Genomic DNA, 17,713 nt, shown 5'->3' with positions numbered 1-17,713 from the left:
CGTTTGTTTCTGATGATACTAATAAAAGGTTACAGTTTTTCTGCTCAGGTTTCTTCTTTTACAACCAGGAAACATAATAAGTTTGTGAACAAGACCTGAGTGCAACATGTAGAAACCCAGCTGTCTATTATGGAATCTGAAATGACATTTATAAACTCTGCATCAGTGTCTCATGTTAAGAACAGTTCGTTGCTTCATGGACAAAATGAGCTGTTGAAGAATATGTAGAGAGAAATCTGCACGCACTGCCTCCCTTATATGCAAATTTACCTCATGCATATTCATTGTGGGTATCTTGAAAACCTGACTGGTTAGGTGTGTCCTAAGGACTGGGTTGAGAACCCCTGGTGTATGGTAAGAAATCTGAGAATTTAAAATTTCTCACTAACAAGATTGTTGTCACCTATAATATTATTGAAAAAAAATAATTTCAGGAAATATTGAGGATACTAGATGTAGATTAAATTCTTATTTCTAAATTACACTATGCTTTCTCAAATGGATTATTGTAAACAGATGTTGAGGAAGGTGTGGATCAGATGGTCAGGGATGTAGACTGTGATTTAACAGCTTTTTAGGAATCATCTCATGATGATCTCTCTTCTAGGGCCACCTTAAGAACATAAGCGTTGCCATATTGGGACAGACCAAAGGTCCACCAAGCCCAGCATCCTGTTTCCGACAGTGGCCAATCCAGGTTACAAGGACCTGGCAAGATCCCAGAACAGTAAAACAGCTTTTGTGCTGGTTATCCTAGAAATAAGCAATGGATTTTCCCAAGCCCATCTTAATAATGGCTTATGGATTTTTCTTTTAGGAAATTATCCAAATCTTTTTTAAAATCCTGCTAAGCTAACTGATTTTACCACATTCTCTGGTAAAATTGCAGAGTTTAATTACATGTTGAGTGAAGAAATATTTTCTCCGGTTTGACCTTGATTATCACCTGTGCTAAAGAATCTGATAAAGGGGCCCTTTTACTAAAGCTTAGTGTGCCTTAGTGGAATTAGCATTCTAAATGCTAAGAAGCACATTTAATATCTATCGGTTTCTTAGCATTCAATGAGCACTGATTTTGTTAGCGTTCGAAGTTTTAGTAAAATTACCCCAAAGTGAATGTATTGAAATTACTTTTCTTAGAAAAAGGATATTGCTTTCTGTTGACAGAAGATTAACATATTCCTTGATATGTCTAGGGTAACTTAAGCATGTAGAAAACAATTTCTTCCCTTCAAAGTCTAAAGTGGTAACAGTTGGGATGTCTTTCTTTCTTAATCTTCCTTGTAAGTGCTTGATTACCCATCAGGGAATTTAAGTGTGTTGTCTCTGTGCTGCTATGGTTAGAGAATTTCTTAAAGGGTAAATAAGGTTGTGCAAAGAAAATGTATTTTCTTTAGGTTGGAGACATGTAGAGTGATATACTGAGTTGAAGTGTTATGGATCTGCTTTTGTTTTTTATTTTATTTATTATGCCATTTCTGCCCCACATTTTCCCAAGAAAGCTCAGGTTCAATGCGGCATACATAACAAATTAAGAAGCATTACAAGACAATTAATACAAGAATACAACTATTAATTTTTTTCCATAATAGCTGAACACAGATCTAAAGAAGTGGGCTTTAACTAAACTTCTAAATAACATATGATCAACTGAGTGTCTGATATACTTGGTTAATGAGTTACAGATTTTTGTACTTTGGTAAGAAAAATTAGCATTATGGATAGTTTTGTAGGTTAAGTTTTCACAACTTGGGAAATGTAATATGAAATATTCTGTAGAAGATGAGGTAGCATTTCGTGGTGATAACAATGAAATCTATCGTATAAGATGGTAAGATACCCATAAAGAATCTGATGAACAAGAACACAGAGCATAAATTAAATTCTTTCATTGATAGGTAACCAAGGTAGATCTTTAAGAAGAGGAGATGCTTTAACGTTATGCGGTGATCTACACCTATGCTTTGATTTATGATTTGGTTTGTGCTTCTTCTCTCTCCATGATGTGGAAATTACAATATTAGTTGTTTCCTTGAACAATATGGATTGATTAGATTTACACGGATTTTTAATGGAGTTTTATAAAAATAAAATAAAATAAAGGATCCTTCCTTGTTCTCAGAATAATCTTGTGGCACTTCTTTGTTCTGAATTCTTTTCTTTTCTTTGGTATTAGTTTTATTGATGCTGTAATCGAAAAGTATGGCTGGTCTGGTGACTTAGCTGCAGCACCGTACACTTCCATGTGGAAGATCCTAGAGTGCAGCTTCTATTTCCTGGGCCAGTGAGGATAAAGCAGAGGCAGTGTTCTGGGCAAAGGTATTCCAGCCTTTTGCTCACCATTGACACCTATTGGCTAGACATATTTATAGTGTCCATGTGTACCAGGTTTTTCAAAAGAAAGCTCAAAGCACTGCAGCCCAGTAAAGTCTAGTTTCAACTGATCTGGCAGTATAAAGGAGTGGGGGGAAACTACTGGGCCACAAAAATAATACGATGGATGCAAAAATCCACCCAAATGGGATGTAAAGAAATACACTAATATATCAATCAAGGCCATAGCAGTGAGTAGGCTGTGGCCCTCCTGCTTTGGATTCAAGCCACCCAATCATCATCAGCAACATAAGCAAAGGAAAAGAAAATCTAAAGAACTGTCATCATCTGCACTGTCTAGTTCCCACCCATGTCACTCTTCATCCACACCAATCAGTTCTGACTACACCACTTATATCAACTAGAACAGGTAACAAATTGTGGCAATTGGTTTCATTTATTTTCTTGTCTTGTGCTATTAAGGGCTTGAGCTGCCAGGCCTTGTTTTTTCTCTTCCCAGAGCACCTGTCAAATCCCTAACCCTCTCATCAAACCCTTTCTCTTAATAGTGGTTCTCATGCAGTAGTATAGAGTAAAAGTGTAGCTATTCACCAGGGAAAGAGATCTGCAAAATCAGCTGTAGCATGGAATGTTGCTACTGAGTTTCTGCCAGGTATTTGTGACCTGGATTGGCCACTGTTGGAAGCAGGATACTAGGCTAGATGGACCATTGGTCTGACCCAGTATGGCTATTCTTATGTTCTTATGAGGCTGTAATCTGCAGATCACGCAAAGCAATATCTAAGCCCTTCCTCTCATGAGTTCAAAGTTCATGCGATAATAAAATACTTAAATCTAAATCGATAAGGTAGGCACAAATATCAAACAGAATTTCATGAAAACAGGTCCTTCATAATTAGTTTAAGTGTGTGAATGTAATCATTTTGGATGATATTCACTTATGCATGAATGAATGTTGGTTGCTTAGACGCTGCTGTGCTTCATGGTATGCTGGCATCTGTGTGGATTTGTGTTACGCTGTTTGGTGCATTCCCACTTATTTTTGCAATATTTTATTGCTGACTGTTATGTATGTTATTAGATGGATTTGTTTGGCTAACATAGTTTGATATATATATTTTAGTCGTTTTGGAGTGACTCTATCAAACTTATGATTTAATGTTTTTGTACGATATGTATGATATTGGCTGAATTACTGTGAGTACAATTTATCTTTATTTTTTTTAATTTTTATGGTTGAATAGTTTTATTTTATATGTGATTTATGTTGTGATTTATTTAGTTTATAGTTGCTCCTGATGCAGCCCCGTGTTAGGGTGAAACGTGACTCATGTCGGGCTTTTGTATGACTTTTATTGTTGAATAAAAGAGTTTTATATCAGACATGTATTCTGCTTCTTTAGACTACATAGCAGCCAAATATAGTTACATTGGTGGGGGGGGGGCTCATTTTCAAAGCACTTAGACTTACTTGGAGGGGCATAATCAAACAGCGCCGTTGATCTCCGGGGCTGGCTCCGTAAAGGGGCGGAGCCAACCGTATTATCGAAAAAGATGGCCGGCCATCTTTTCTTTCGATAATACGGTCGGGGCCGGTCAAATGTTGAGATTGCCGGATTTAGATAACGCCGGGTTTAGAGATGGCCGGCTTCCGTTTTCAGCCATAATGGAAACTGGGCCCGGCCATCTCAAACCTGGCCAAATGCAATCCCTTTGGTCGTGGAAGGAGCCAGCATTTTTAGTGCACTGGTCCCCCTGACATGCCAGGACACCAACCGGACACCCTAGGGGGCACTGCAGTGGACTTCAAAAATTGCTCCCAGGTGCATATCTCCCTTACCTTGTGTGCTGAGTCCCCCAAATCCCACTCTCCACAACTCTACATCACTACCCTAGCCCTTAGGGATGAAGGGGGGCACCTACATATGGGTACAGTGGGTTTTGGGTGGGGTTTGGAGGGCTCCCATTTACCACCACAAGTGTAACAGGTAGGGGGGGATGGGCCTGGGTCCACCTGCCTGAAGTGCACTGCACCCACTAAATACTGCTCCAGGGACCTGCATACTGCTGTCAGGGAGCTGGGTATGACATTTGAGGCTAGCATAGAGGCTTGAAAAAAAAAACCTCCAGTTGGTCAGTTGGGGCACCTTTTTGAAACTTGGTCCTGAAAAAAAAAAGGACCAAGTGAAGCCGGCAAAATGCTCGTCAGGGCCGGCTTTGTTTTTTCCATTAACGGGCGAAGCCGGCCATCTCGTAACCACGCCCCCATCCCACCTTCTGTACCCTGATGAAATGCCCCCTTGAAGTTTGGCCGGCTCCACGACGGAAAGCAATTGAACCCAACCAAAATCGGCTTTCGATTATACCGATTTGGCCAGGTTTAGGAGATGGCCGGCGATCTCCTTCGAAAATAAGCAGAATAGTTACATGGAAAGGCATTTTCAATGTGATGTCTAAATCCGATTTTGGACATTTTGCTGAAAACGCCCAAAAATCAAGTAGTGAAAATGACCATTTTCAAACCAGAAACATTTCTTTTTTTCTTTGAAAATTACCATTTTTTAGATGTTGTTGTGCTTAGTGCATCTATTTTTTTAGACCCTTTTTCCCAAAAAGTACGAGCCTTCCTAGTATGCTGGCCACACAGGCATCCAAGCAGAGAAGTGGGGCACCCTAGTGGACTTCTCATAAAAGGTCCTAGGTACACATCTCACCATTATTCCCTTATATTGCATGGTGAGCTCTTTAAAACCCACAAAAAAACCTACTGTACCCAACTATACACCACTACTATAGCCCTTATGGCTGCAGGTTTCACTTATATATGGGTATAGTAGGTTTGGGGGGGGGGGGGGGCAGGGAACTGACACCTTCTACCACAAGTGCAATAGAGTGGATTATAGGCCTGGGTCACCCTCTCTACAGTGCACTGCACCGACCACTAGGCTATTCCAGGAACCCTTTTGCTGCTCTAATAGGACTGACCATAACATCTGAAGCCGTCATAGAATCTGGTATGTACTGTTTCATTTACATCTTTGCGGGATGAGAGGGGGTCAATGACTACTGAAGGAGTAAGGGGGTGTCATTCCTTTAATCCTGCTGTGGTCATCTGGTCATTTAGGGCACTTTTTGTGGCTTATTTGTTAACAAAACAAGTCTAGACCAAAATGTCCAAATTATAGCCCTGGATGTTTTTGTTTTGTTCCATTATGGGAGAAAAATGTCCAAGTGTTAGCAACACCCAGATCCCGCCCTTAACACCCCTCTGACATGCCCCTTTTGATTTGAATGCACTTCTGATGGACTTCATAGAAAAATTGGTTTTGAAAATACCAATATGGATGTTTTTGTGAGAAAAACGTTCAAATGCAGATTTATGCCGCTTTTTGAACGTTTTTCTCTTTTGAAAATGAGCCCTATAGTAACCTATGGAACTTTGTAAGTCTATGTGCTTTGAAAATGAATCTCTGGGTCTTCTAAATATAATCTCAAATATATTTTCTTACTAATGTTGATAGTACTGGGCAAAATATCACTCAAATTTGACCAAAGTAGAGAACTAGGCACTGCTACATTTGTTTATCTTATTTTTGTACATTGGCCATATTATACTAGTTAAGTCACGTGCAATCTATAGCAATATTGAGTCTTAGTCAAAAAAATTTCCCCTATTCTGTATCTTCTCAAGAAACCCACTGACTATTCCATATGCACTAATAGTTATCTTGCCAACCACTGTAAAACACAGCATCTTACAACCTTGTAAATGTAATTGAATCAATATAATCTCTAACAACTGTTAAATATAAGCGACATTGAACCAAAACTCGATTTTGGATAATTGTGGGATAAAAGCATGAATAAACAAACAAACAAACAAGCAAACAAACAAACAAACCCCTCACTACTGAATATGGTCAATGTTGTAAGAATGCTCCTTGAAGGTTCTGGTGCATCTTTGGTCATCAATGAGTACTAATGTTGAGTTCTCTGTTACATTTATGAAAGGGTATGAATAGGTTAATCACACATACATCTGAAGAGCAGCCCTGCCCAATACAGTTTTATAAATATGTCTAAATAGTTGTTTAAGTAATCTGATGTGAGTTGTACGGTTGGGCATGGTCAGAGAGGTGTGGGTCTCTACCCAGTTTCTAGTACGATTGAAAGTTTAGTCAACATCTAGCACATTTCCTGTGGTACAACAGAGGTAAAGAAAAGGAAGACTTTCTGGAAATAACGTAGGAGCCCAACGCTTCCTCTTCATGACAACATAGTAACTGTTGCCACCAACAGAAAGACCACACAATGGATGGGTGCAAGATTAACCAGCTCCAATGAAGACTTGAATAGTTAATTAGGTCTTCCTAGTTGTTCATCTAGAGCAGGGATTCTCAACCCAGTACTTGGGACACAACTAGCCAGTCAGGTTTTCAGATATTCACAATGAATATGCATGAGATAGATTTGCATAGAATGAAAGTAGTGCATGCAAATTTATCTCATGCATATTCATTGTGGATATCCTGAAAACCTGACTGGCTAGGTGTGTCCCGAGGACTGGGTTGAGAACCCCTGATCTAGAGGAAAAAAATGACTTCTTGTTTAAACAGAGCAGTATGCTCTGTTCTACTCAGTATCAGTTACCATTCTTTGCCTAGGCCAGTGGTACCCAAAACTGGTCCTGGAGGCACCCCAGCCAGTCAGGTTTTCAGGATACCCACAATGAATATTCATGAGAAAGATTTGCATGCTGTGGAGGCAGTGCATACAAATCTGTTTTATAAATATTCATTGTGAATATCCTGAAAACCTGACTGGCTGGGGTGCCTCCAGGACCAGGTTTGGGAATCATGGGTCTATGTTATTCACTGAATATCCACAACCTCAGGACTATTTGGAAGCCAGTCCCACATTTTAGATTTCCATCCACCGCATTTCCATGTAGAAAGATCTAACGATGCTGGGGAGCTGTACTACACTCTGCTGTATTCATGTCTTCCCATCCTTTACAGCTAGTCTTTTCTATCTGAGTATTTCACAGTGGTGGTAAGTAGATATCCCTCAATTTTATGCACGTTGATAAATTTTGATTTACTGTTTCAGAATATCTTATTACTTCTTCTTTTGGCCCAGTAGGTTTCTCCTACTTTGAGCTTCCAGCTCAGTCAGATTTGGTTTTGTGGGACTAGGCACCATCATTTGCAACTACCCATGAACAACTTATCTGTTATGTTATTTTCTATTATTTACTCCTACCAAACCTGGCCATCGTACTGGCAGTTCCTGGTCAGGGAACACAGACTTTTTACTAAGGCGCGGTAGGCCTACCGTGCAATAAAAGAGAACTATCATGGGGTGCGCTGAGACATCCTGCGATAGTGTTCTGCTTAGCATGTGCTAATCCAGCGTGGCAGGCGTGTCTGGGGGTAGAGAGTAGGCATACCTGCACTAATCGGGCACATTACCACATGCTATCAAATTAGCACAGGAGTAGCGGGGGGAGGGGGTTACCACCTTTTAAATAGGTGGCAGTAAGGGCTCCTGGCAGTAATGGCCACATGCTAATAGGGAAATTAGAGTGTGGCCATTACAAAAAAAAAAAATTCAAATGTGGCCATTTCACTGCTGCAAAGTGGCTGCAGCAAGCAAGAAACCCACACACTGACAGCAGCACCAGCCACTTTTGAGCGCAGCTTAGTAAAAGAACCTCTATGACTCCTTCACTGCCTTATTCATGCACCTTGGTTCCAGTCACTAGGTGTCACTGCTGAGACTCCTGCCTCACCAGGTGCAGTGAATGCTGCCACAGAAATATCTCCAGTACTAGGCCAGCCCAGAGAGCAGATGTCAGGCTTAGCACTTGAACCCAGCTCTTCTACATAGCAGAACAACACTATCTCCAGCCCATTTTGGTCCTTTCAGACCAGTATACTCCACGGTCTTGCTCTGAAGCACATTTCTTACTTCACCGCTATCGGTCTAACTCTTGTATTCCTACAAATCTCTTCAAATGTTGCTAATTTAACATATGTGTTTCAATACGACCACATAGACCTCCCTCTGTTTCTCGTTTTCTTTCCTCATCCTTTATTCTTTCCTCTCCCTCTTATAATCTCAGTTCATTTCAACAGTTAGCTAAGCAGTTCTTGTTCCAGTATGGTAACCCAGCAACAGGATATCTAACACACAAAATTACAGCAAAAGATGGAGTGAAAAATGTGTTAATAGAACTGAGTAATAACATTCAGACCCCTTTCAGCTTGCAGTAGTGTTCAGTAAAAGCAGCAGCCAGGTACCTACCTAAACTTGCAGCCTCACTCCATGGCTGGGGTGGAGGTTAGAGTGCCCCTGGCTCGTTGCTTAAACTCCCTCTTGGCCAGAAAAGTGTCATCGTAAATGTTCCTGGGATTTTCTAGCTGTCTTCAGGTAGTGCTAGCTAGCTCCATGTCCACAAAAACAAGCAAATGACCAAAAAAGAAAAAAAGAAAGAAAGAAAAAACAGCTTGTCTTTAGTCACTGGCTGGTCTAACTCGCACTGGCTCATGCAGCTACTGTTCTCTCTGGTACAGTAACTGGGGGGGAGTGAGAGAAAGAGAAATTGTCGACGGTGGTGTCATGTGTGCTGTGTGGAGAGAGCTGGAGGCAGCTGCTTACCATCCACTTCTCACTAAGTAGAGCAGCCTGTGTGTTTCCTCTCAGCAGCTCATTCAAGCACCTGGTCCTCAAAGACACTTCAGCAAGTGCATTTCCTTGGATACAGAAGAGGCGGCTGTTTGGCATCCCTGCTCCACAGGGATGACTCCAGTGGCTTTGAGTTGTACCATGTTGGCTGATCTAGTGTGACATGCTATATTTTGCTCAAAATATCTCACAAGAAACTGCAGTGACAAATTAATTGGTATAATTGCTGCTTTAGCCACAAAGTACTCCAGAAAAAAAAAAAGGAATGACTTTGGAGAAAGAAATGTCAAAGATAAGTGCATTGTTCATACAGATGATCCTTGCTTTTCTCGAATGAAAGCTACCTCTCTGTACTCTCCTCAGGCACTTCTCCAGGATTTTGTCCTCTCTGCCTTGTATAAAACTCAGATCCTGTGGCCACTCACAGTGCATATCCCAATTCTTTTCCCAGCCACCAGGTCTTTGGTTTCTTGATTTCTCTCCTGGGGGGGAGGGGGGACAGGCTAGCCACTGCACTTAGGGGCCCTTTTACAAAGGCACACTGAAAAATGTCCTGCGGTAGTGCAGACGCGTGTTTTGGCCATGCACAGAATCATTTTTCAGCGCACCTGTAAAAAATGTCTTTAAAATTTTTGCCAAAAATGGATGTACGGCAAAATGAAAATGGCTGCAAGTCCATTTTGGGTCTGAGACCTAACTGCCAGCCATTGACCTAGCGGTAAAGTCTCATGTGGTAACAGGTGGTAATGACCTACGCGAGTCAAATGCAACTTGGCGTGCGTCCAACATGCACGTCTGAAAATAAAAATTATTTTTTGGACGCGCATATCGGACACGCACCAAAATTGAAATTACTGCAAGAGCCATGTGGTAACCGAGCGGTAACTCCATTTTGGCACGTGTTGGGAGTGGATAGACGCATATGCAGCTTAGTAAAAGTGCCCCTTAAAACTGCGAGCCCTCCAAGGACAGGGAAATATCTAGTATACCTGAATGTAACTTGCCTTGAACTATTAATGAAAAATATATGAGCTGAAAAAAATAAAATAAATAAGTACTATTGGGACAACCCTACAAGGATGAATTTTTAATATAAACAATTTTTCACATGTCCTTTTTAAAGCATATCTTGTTATTTTATTGAAGTATACTTCCACAGAGGAAGAGTTGTGGTTTAGCAACATTTCCGAGAAACTGATACCTGCAGGAAGCAGCTGTGCAAGTCACACTTAGCAGCAGAGGGGGTGACAGGCTCAAGGCAGCTGTGACGGAGAAATGAGGAATAAGGTATGATAACATAAAAGCCTTGCTGAGTCAGATCAAGGCCAAGTGGCTCATCTGGTCAACCTATTTTTCCAGTCGTATGGGGTTGAAGCCTTAATTGTTGGGCAAGTCACTTAACCCTCCATTGCCACTGGTACAAAATAAGTACCTGAATATATGTAAACCGCTTTGAATGTAGTTGCAAAAAACCCCAGAAAGGCGGTATATCAAGTCCCATTTCCTTTCCCTTCCCATGTGTCCAACTTATGTTCACCAATTCTCCACTGCCTAATGATCTCATTCTTATGTGCTTCCTGCTGCATCTCACCTTGACCCCTACATTCCCTAGTAACTGCTTATTCAAAGATTCAATTCAAGCTTCTCTTTCATCAACTTTGTGACAGAACTACAGACTGTGCAGCTGAAGTCTCTTCGTGCCTCCAGTGACATGACCACAGGGACACACTCCAACACAACAAAGATGCTACTGGAACCCCACAGACTAGCCAGTTTACTGAGACATCAAGCACAATCAGAGCTTCATACCATTACCCTAGGCCTGAATATTGCCAATGGCTTCATGACCCACTAAGGTGTGAGTGGATTTCACTATGCTCAGATTTCTGATTTCTCTCATCCAAAAATAAGAGCAGCACACTATCAACCGTGGCTGTAGATGTAAACATCCTTATTGAGAAAGCAACCTCTGACAGTGGTGCAAATTCATTCATTCATTCATTCATTCAAGTATTTATATACTGCTTAGACCTAAGTAGTTAGTTTCATTTTACAGGTACTGGGACTGTCCCTAGTGGGCTCACAATCTAAGTAGTACATTGTACTACTGCTGCACCTGGGGCAATGGAGGGTTAAGTGGTTTACCCGGGGTCACACGGAGTTGTGAGGGAACTGAACCTGGTTCCCTAGCATCTCAACCCACTGCTAGCCATCAGGCAGCAGCGGGAGTCTAACCCAGTTCCCTAGGTCTGCAACCTGCTACACTAACCAACAGGCCACTTCTCCCTTCGATGTCACAATAAATGCCTGACATGTTTTGGTATATACAATGCCTGCATGGGGGGGGGGGGGGTGCAAAATAAATGTTACTTCAAAGGCAAAGGTCACACCTTCAACAGAAAATGCTCAGTACTTCAAAGATTGCCTACAATGAGCATCCCGAGACCAATGTGCACCTCAAATACCATCAGATTTCAGTCAAAACAAGTAGATTTCTCTCACCTACCACAGTGGTCAATTAGTTTACACTAGGCTGATACTGTCACTCCCTTTGTATACCCTGCTCAGTGCCATTCTCAATGTCTTCTCTGTACTTTGCATCCTCCCCCATCCACTCTTTTACTTATATTCACCCACCTCATGCACTGCATTTCATGCATCTGGTGCACACTGTACTGGAAAGCTCATGCCTCATAACCTATTCACTCTTCAGAAGGGCCATCCACTCTGGCGTTCATAGATACTGCTGTAAGCGTGACTGTCCAAAAGACAACATTAAATCCAACAGAGGCTGAGATGTCAAAGAAGTGTGACCTCTGGGAGCTGCTGTGCACAAAAATCAGCTTTTACTGAATCACACAAGGGGTGAAAGAGGTATCTGCCTTCAAACATTACATTACAAAATGTTCTTATGAAAGTTCTATGTGGATTCCAGATAATTTCTGAGCTGAAACAACAAGTAGGTTCAATACTTTGCTTCTAAAAATTTCTTAAAATTAAATTACTCCAAAGCTTTTTAAAATGCGACATAATTTTGTTAACATTCTTATTTGGGGAGCTAATGAATTCCAAATAATGGACACTTGATAAGGAAACCCTGAAGAAAAGGCTCCCTTTAGAACACAATTGCTTAGGATCTGGGAAATGCAATAACAATTAATTTTGTAATGTACCAATCCTATCACTATCTGGAATGCATATCATATTCAGCATATATAATGAGCCCCCCTCCCCCCCCCCCCCCGTATAATATACTGAATATCATTGTAAATAGTTTGAACCATAGGCAGCCAATGAAGCGCTATAAACAGAGGTGTAATTTTGTCATATCTTTCTGTGGAATGTATCAATCGAGCTGCCATATTTTGATTTTCAAAAACAATATAAAGCAACAGTAGATGCATCATTTCTTCAACGCATTTACCCATTACACAAACTATACCCCTCATCCCCAGAACCCCCCCCCCCCCCACAACTACCAATCCAGTCCACCCTCTCATCCCCCATTACAGTTTTTCCAGTTCTCAAAACAGCTCCATCTCTTCTCAACTTTTTGTAACTGAAAACGATGAAGTGCAGACAATCTATACATATCACCCAGGTTCCACACTACCATAGTCTGTAGTCCGATAGAAGAGATCTTTTCCAATGGGCAGCTGGTCTGGCTTATACTCATTCTCTACAATCAGAGCAGGGATTCCCAAGCTCCTAATCCTTTGCCATACTTTATACAACACTCCACCACACTCAACACCTTTCCCGTATCCTTCTCCTAATCTAACAACTTCTGATCTCCCCTTTTGTTTAGGCAATGATAGGTTTGAGAGATAGCCCCCTTTTGTACCACAGGTCCCAGCAATTTCTCAAAATCATTTTTCCCCCGCCTCAAATCTGTGAGCTACATTTGTAATGCTTAACCTTTAGATAAGGGAATATATCCCTAGGCAGCAACCCATACTGAGATTGCAGCTCACCAAAACTCTTCACCTCTTCCTGCAACGGATCAAAAAACTGACCCAAACACACTAACCCGTCTGCCTCCCACCTACAAAACAAAGCTTGTTCCCTCTCAGGGCAAAATTCTGCATTGTATCGTATGTCTATATACCACGAGTACTTCCTTACCCTAACAATCCCTCCCGCACTCTCTTCCAATTACATAGAGTAAGATTCCGATATGGACCCCCCCCCTCCTTCCCCAGCCATCTACTCCTAGGTTGCCAGGGGAGGTGCATCACCAGGATATCATTCCCCTCCTCCTCCTGTTCCAACTCCACCCATTGTTTAACCTCCTGTGTTTGCTAGGCCACAATGGCCCGCAGCTGGGCCGCCTGATAATACCTTTTCACGTTCAGTACCGCCAAACCACCCTCCCACCTATTTAGCAATAATATCCTTCCCACCACCCACAGGTGCCTGCCCGCCCAGATAAACCAGGAGAGCATCTGTTGGGCTCAATAAAATCCCTCTCTGGTATCCCTTTAGGCAGGGTGGAGAAAAGATAACAACCAGGGCAATACCATCATTTTTACTGTCTGAATGCGCCCCATCCAGGACAAACTAGGGAGCTTGCCATGCACCAATTCGGCACTACCACTGGGCTACCGCAGGAGCCCAATGGTAGTTCCTGCCCCCATCACACGCCATTTCCAGTGCTTGACAATTATGTTTATATTTTTAGTGCCTGGGGCTTACCCGGTGGCTCTGCCTGGTTACCAGGTTAGCACAGGAGCCCTTACCACCTTCTAAATAGGTGATGGTAAGGGCTCCCCCAGGAAATGGCCATAGGGCAAGTGTTTAACTTACTGCAAGGCCATTTCCTTTTTTTTAATTATTGCTGTGGGAAAAGGGGGCCTTGGTGCACTGCATACCCCGTGCAGATGCCACTGCAGGACCCCGTTTACTGCAGCTTGGCAAAATGGCCCCTAAGTTTGGTCCAGCTCTCTAAATCCTGACCGATCCTCCTAAACAAAGGACCATAATTCAAAACATATAAATCCTTACCCAGCCCCCTTATCTTAATCCACAAGTATCTAATAGAGCTGCCATATTTTGAATTGGTTGTAATTTTTAAAGAAGATGTTTAGAACAGAGCTGCCAGCAAACATCTTCTGCCTTAAAAGTAAAGCCTGAGTTTTAAGGAGAAATCAGTAATTCTGTTTTCTGGTGTTCATAAGCACACCAATGCCATGTTGAAAGGATTTCCCACCTATTGCACCAGATAAATACATGAACACCTATTTATTCCTGCTAATTTAACCTCTCTGGGTGCATGCAGTCTATAGCTATGCATGATTAAGGTAAGGAAGTGAGTTAAGATTGCTGAGGATTTGTCTTGCCAAGAAAATCAGGTAGGCTAGCATCGCTGAAAGCAACAGAGCTCTTACAAGATCCGGGTTCTTTCTGTTATCCTGCTAGGAACATCTACTCACAGGGAAGAAGCAGTGATATCTAAAAGTGTCCAAGAGTGACTCCCCAAGCCTCATCCCAGTATCAACTGTCAAAGGGGGTTTGCAGAAACCTGTAAGCATCTGGTACTAAGTAAATAGGAGAAAGTATTTTTTTTTCCATTCGGTGTATAGTTAAGCTCTGGAACTTATTGCCAGAGCAAGTGGTAAAAGCAGTTAATGAAGATAAGTAAAAAAAAAAAAAAAAGGGTTGGACAAATGCCTGGAGGAAAAGTCCATAAACCATTTTTAACCAGACATGGGGAAAGCCACTGCTCATCCCTGAGGTTAAGTAGCATGGAATTTTGCTACTTTTTGGGACTCCACTACATACTGGCCATTGTTAGAAACAGGATATCAGGATAGTTGGATCTATGGTCTGACCCAATAGGGTAACTCTTAAGTTTTTCCAAGAGCAGATTACCAAGTCCCCAACCAGGGGCGTATCTGAACTGCGGCGGTAGGGGGGGCCAGGGCCAGAGTGAGGGGGCACATTATAGCCCCCCCCCCCCGCCGCCGCCGCCGCCATTGCCGATCCCCCTCCCCCCAGCCGCTACCATTGCCAACCCTCCCCCTCCGTTGCTCGCTTACCTTCGCTGGCGGGGGACCCCAACCCCCGCCAGCCGAGGTCCGCGTCCTCCTGCCGCTGCCGGCTGCCTTTGGTGCTTTCATTTGTCCATTGAAGCTGGCGCCAACTAAAGTTTCTTTTGACTCTGACGTCGCTGCACGTTGTACGTGCAGGACGTCCTGAGTCTGACGTCCTGCACGTACAACGTGCAGCGACGTCAGACTCAAAAGAAACTTTCATCGGCGCCAGCTTCAATGGACAAATGAAAGCACCAAAGGCAGCCGGCAGCGGCAGGAGGACGCGGACCTCGGCTGGCGGGGGTTGGGGTCCCCCGCCAGCGAAGGTAGGCGAGCAACGGAGGGGGAAGGTTGGCAGCGGTAGGGGGGTCCAGGGCGAAATCTGCGGGGGCCCAGGCCCCTGAGGCCCCACGCAGATACGCCCCTGTCCCCAACATTGTTGAAATGGGACTTCCCTCTCATAGAGGGTCCTTCCTGGCGGCCTTAATCTACCACTGTGTTTATCCAACTCTGTGGCTACAGTAACAGTGAACTTTAGGAGACAGGACCCCGGGGACTTATGCTTGCTGTTTTTTCACTGCTAGAAGGTCCAATCATTTGCCCTCTTTTAGTCTCCAATAATGCAGTCCAGGCCAGATTTTTGTGCTGAACCAAAAAGTTTACTGAAAATCTTTAAGGGACAAACAAGAAAAAAACAAAACGCTAGCAGAGTATGAAAAGGTAAAATTATGTATCATACCTGATAATTTTCTTTCCATTAATCATAGCTGATCAATCCATAGACTGGTGGGTTGTGTCCATCTACCAGCAGGTGGAGATAGAGAGCAAACTTTTGCCTCCCTATATGTGGTCATGTGCTGCCGGAAACTCCTCAGTATGTCGATATCAAAGCTCCATCCGCAGGACTCAGCACTTAGAGAATTACACCCACGAAGGGACACTCTGCCCAGCTCACCACCGCCGAAACGGGGGAGGGGAATTAACCCAGCTCATCCCCACACAAGTGGGGGAGGGGAATCCGTCCAGCTCATCCCCGCGGAGCGGGGGAGGGACACCACACCCGCCGATGCGGGGGGATCTGGCTTATCCTGCAACCGCAACCGCGGGAGGAGCTGACTGACCCTAACACCGCCGAAGCGGGAGGGGTACAAAGCTGCCCTACAGCCGCACGAAGCGGGAGGGAGTGCCGGCAGAATTTAAATCTCAATCCAGCCCCGTAAAACGGAGGGGAGAGGAATGCAGCAGCTCACTGTAACACAAACTCGTCTCAACTCTTGAAGAATCCAAGTGAAAGAAGAACTTGAACACGAAGTCCTCCTGAAGTAACTGAAGGCTAAACTTGAACCTAAAATTCAACCAGAATATAAACAGTACAGATATCTGGGAGGGGCTATGGATTGATCAGCTATGATTAATGGAAAGAAAATTATCAGGTATGATACATAATTTTACCTTCCATATCATCAAGCTGATCAATCCATAGACTGGTGGGATGTACCGAAGCAGTACTCACCCAGGGCGGGACATAGAAATCCCTGACCGCAACACTGAAGCTCCAAACCGGGCCTCCGCCCGAGCAGCCACAGTCAAGCTGAAGCAGCCATGGGCATAATCATATATAAGAAATCATATGAAGGGTTAATTCTGTTAAAAGCTTGAAGTTAGAATTCTAACTTTTTACTTTGTAAGTGAAGTGAAGGTATGCCAGATGGTTCAGATTATATTGAACTCTAGCTGTCGAGCAAAAGGGTTAGGAAAGGTCAGTGAGAAATGAAACTCTGTCCCTTGTGAATTGCCAATGCTAGCTGGCACAGCTGTAAACTATTATCTAATATAATAAAACGCACCGTGAACGTTCTAATGAGGACAACGTTCTGAAAGGGTTCGTGGGGTTCGTGGGTTCGTGGCGTTCGTGTTGTGAAGCCAGCAAGCCGTCTCTGTCCCGCCCTCGCGTCTAAACAAACAAATCCGGAAGCGAAGCGTCAGGGAAGGAGGCGGCGCTCCCGACGTCTAGGTAGACGTCGGGAGCGCCGCCTCCTTCCCTGACGCTTCGCTGCACGAACCGCCACGGAGGTAAAGTTAAAAAGAATAAAAAAAAGGGATGCATGGATGCGAAGGGGGGGGGGGGAGGGAGAAGAGGGCGGCCCAGGCTGGGACATGGCAGAGAGAGTAGCATGGATGCGAGGGGGGGGGCGGGGGTCATGGAAGGGCGAGAGGGGACTTGCTGGAAAAGGATGAATGGAGGCTGCAGGGGACAGAGGAGTATGGATGGGTATGGATTAGGAGGGCAGGGCACAGGGAGAGAGGGGAATTACTGGAAATGGATGAATGGAGGGGGCAGGGGACAGAGGAGTATGGATGGGCATGGATTGGGAGGGCAGGACTCAGGGAGAGAGGGAAATTGCTGGATAGGGAAAAATGGAGGGGCCAGGTGACAGATGAGCATGGATGGGCATGGATTGGAAGGGCAGGACTCAGGGAGAGGGGAATTGCTGGATAGGGATGAATGGAGGGGACAGATGGGCATGGATGGATATGGATTGCAGAGCAGGCCTCAGGCAGAGAGGGGAAATGCTGGATAGGGAAAAATGGAGGGGCCAGGTGACAGAGGAGCATGGATGGGCATGGATTGGAAGGGCAGGACTCAGGGAGAGGGGAAT

The 17,713-nt window shown here is 43.6% G+C and overlaps 1 protein-coding gene across 2 annotated transcripts in view; it reads right to left on the bottom strand.

Annotated features, from left to right (window-relative positions):
* Positions 1-17,713, bottom strand: part of RIPOR2 (RHO family interacting cell polarization regulator 2) — a 217,654-nt gene that overhangs the window by 160,181 nt on the left and 39,760 nt on the right. Inside the window, exon 1 of one of the 2 annotated variants that reach the window (XM_030212158.1) lies at positions 8,641-8,859. The exons of the other annotated variant lie outside the window; for it this stretch is intronic. The gene's annotated coding sequence lies outside the window, so the exon portion shown is untranslated. Of the gene's footprint in view, positions 1-8,640; positions 8,860-17,713 lie in introns of those variants that run through there. 2 annotated transcript variants of the gene reach the window in all.

Source organism: Microcaecilia unicolor, chromosome 1, assembly GCF_901765095.1.
Source record: "Microcaecilia unicolor chromosome 1, aMicUni1.1, whole genome shotgun sequence".
Lineage (NCBI taxonomy): Eukaryota > Metazoa > Chordata > Amphibia > Gymnophiona > Siphonopidae > Microcaecilia > Microcaecilia unicolor.
The sequence above is the reverse complement of the archived record's forward strand: the minus strand, read 5'-3'. Positions and strand labels throughout refer to the sequence as shown.